Source organism: Penaeus monodon, chromosome 5 (genome assembly GCF_015228065.2).
Source record: "Penaeus monodon isolate SGIC_2016 chromosome 5, NSTDA_Pmon_1, whole genome shotgun sequence".
In the NCBI taxonomy this organism is placed as follows: domain Eukaryota; kingdom Metazoa; phylum Arthropoda; class Malacostraca; order Decapoda; family Penaeidae; genus Penaeus; species Penaeus monodon.
The window spans coordinates 3,092,757-3,095,553 of record NC_051390.1 but is presented as its reverse complement, the minus strand read 5'-3'; positions in this window follow the sequence as shown (position 1 = coordinate 3,095,553).

Here is a 2,797-nt window from a genome sequence, read left to right as displayed (position 1 = left end):
TATTATTCTAGTTTTTGACTTCTCTCGTACCTCAAGACGCTTCAGTTTTATATATTTGGTTAAATCCTTCTTTATTTATTCGGAATTAGAAAGAGTCAGTCAATCAATCTCTCTCACTCTCTCTCTTTTTCACTTTCTCTAACTCTCTCTCTCTCTCTCTCCCTCTCTCTCTCGTCGCAGTCTAAATTAATTCAGTTACTACAAGGATATAATCCCATTAGGCATTTGCGAGGAAAGCTGCCATGTTACACCTGATGTTATTATATTGGAAATAAATTGTTTGCCGCTGGGAAGTCTACTGCAATTTCCATCTCAAGAGGAAGTCTTTTTTTTTTACCTTTTTTCCCTTTATGATCAGGAGTACCAAGTGCAATGGCCTTATCCCTGGGCAGTCGGTCAAGAGAACATTTCTTCGATGGCATAGATGGAGATACTAACAGATCGTGATGATCGTTTAAAAGCAGACTTTACTTTCAGCTGAAACCACGAAAATCCAATATATCTTTAGGAAAACCTGTAACAGTATGGCTTAATGAACACAAATCAGTAGTTTATTCTCTCCTCACTTATTGTGCCATTAAAGTGGAGTGTTTCGTGGTGTCTGTCTTGTGACGTAAACGATCCTGAATTTACTATTCATGATTATACTTAGGTAATACGTGGCGAGGGTCCCGATTCTCTTCCACGGTTTTTCGTTCTTGGTTGTCTCCAGTAGCCTTAAGAGGCTTACTTAAGAAAACCGTACGAATGATGAATTCAGAAACATAAACATATTCTGTCTATTCCAAGAACTTAACGAGTGCTACTCAGCCATATTCGTTTTAGTATCTGAAATACAGACAACGCAACATTTACATATGGCAGTAGTTACTTTAACCCAAGAAATGAGACCCTTTAATTAATTTGTGTGTGTGTGTGTTCGATTTGTATATATATATTTTCCATGTCCTGTTTTGGTACTTTTCAACACCCACACCCACACCCACCACCACACACACACACACACACACACACACACACACACACACACACACACACACACACACACACACGTACACACACAGAAAAAAGGCGAACGTCCCATCCAATAACGTTTATTACTTCCATTTCTCAAATTCCAGTCCAAACGTACAGTATTTTCCAATGACGACAGGGGAAAATTTGCCCAGAAATAACTCCCCTCAAATCACATAACGTAGCCGCAAAGTCGCCTGTCATATTTGGTCTCGGAACAAAGACAAAATGTAATAACGATTTTGGAATCAGGGAGTATCGTGAGAAAATGTACTGAATCGCTAAATTACTTATTTATTTAATTTTCTTATTGTGGATAAATGTTAACGTTACAATATTCCATTTAGTTTAGTATATTGTCATAATTCAGTTCTAGGGCGCAAAATACAAAATGACGGTTGCTGGTATTTATATAATACTATTTGCGAAGTGTGTAAATTACACCACATAAGTACAGATATAAGCACACCTTTTTAAATACGTACATAAGCACACCTATTTAAGTACATACATAAGCACACCTTCTTAAATCACGCACACAAGAATACACACGTAAATGCCCTGTAGTTAAAGACAGGAAAAATACACCAGTACAAGTCAGAAGTATCGTCAAAGACTAAAAACGATCTTTTCAACGCGTGAGGACGATCACCTTGCTAAGAAATATCACAAAAGGCCGCCTTTACACTCCGTCCAGTCTCCGAAAAAGCCAAACTGACAACTCGCCCCTACCTCCGGATCACTGCGATTGGCTAAGTCTGTAAAAAAAAGCAAATAGTTTAAGCCATTAAAAAAAATAATAATAATTCCTATAAATTCAGAGATTACCAGACACGTGTAAAATAAATATTAAGCGTTAAATAATAAAAATAAAACAGAGATTTGGAGAATCGGAATACTCCACATCTAAGGGTGAGTTGCCAGTTCATTCTTTCCTGAAATTGGGTACACTAGAATCGAGAACAGGAAGAGGGCTTTCATGTATGTACACGAAAACATGGTAAAGCCAATTACAGCGGCTACCATATAGGCCTACTCTTTCTGTGGTAGAGATTTTCCCCACCAAGAAGGACATTGATAAAATGGAGGAAAACTAACTGAAGGAGGAGCCACTAGATAGGCTCCAACTTAAGGGAGATGAGATGCAGGGAAACAGGCGAGAAAAGTTATGGCTCTGGAGGAAAGATGAAAACGGGTCTAAACGATCATGCTGTGCGGTGCTATTCCGGGTGAAGTGAGGCTAGACAGGACGAATTTGTGATCTGGAAAAAAAAGAATCAATAAGAATAAATAAATAAACAAATAGATAGATAAATAAATAAATAAAGAGGAATAACAACGAGAGGTCGCAACAAATACCAAAAAAAAGAGAGAAATTTACAGAAACTTATTAAAAAAAAAAAAAAAAAAAAAAAAAAAGGAACAGCCTGGAGAAATCACTCCATGTCTCTGATATATACATTTTTTTTTTTAACTGTACGATTATCAGAATGTGGCACACGGGACCTTGAGCGCAGCCCTCTTTCATTTGCATAAATTAGCTGGGAAAAAATGTAGAACAGACACACAAACGGATTTCTTTACACACCACACACGTGCACAGTTCTCTCGTCTGTTATATCTGTTTGTTAGTATTATTGTTGTTGTTTTTATTATTATTATTATTATCATTATTATTATTATTATTATTATTATTATTATTATCATTATCATTATTATCATTATTACTATTACTATTGCTATTATCACTATTACCATTATTATTATTATTATTATTATTATT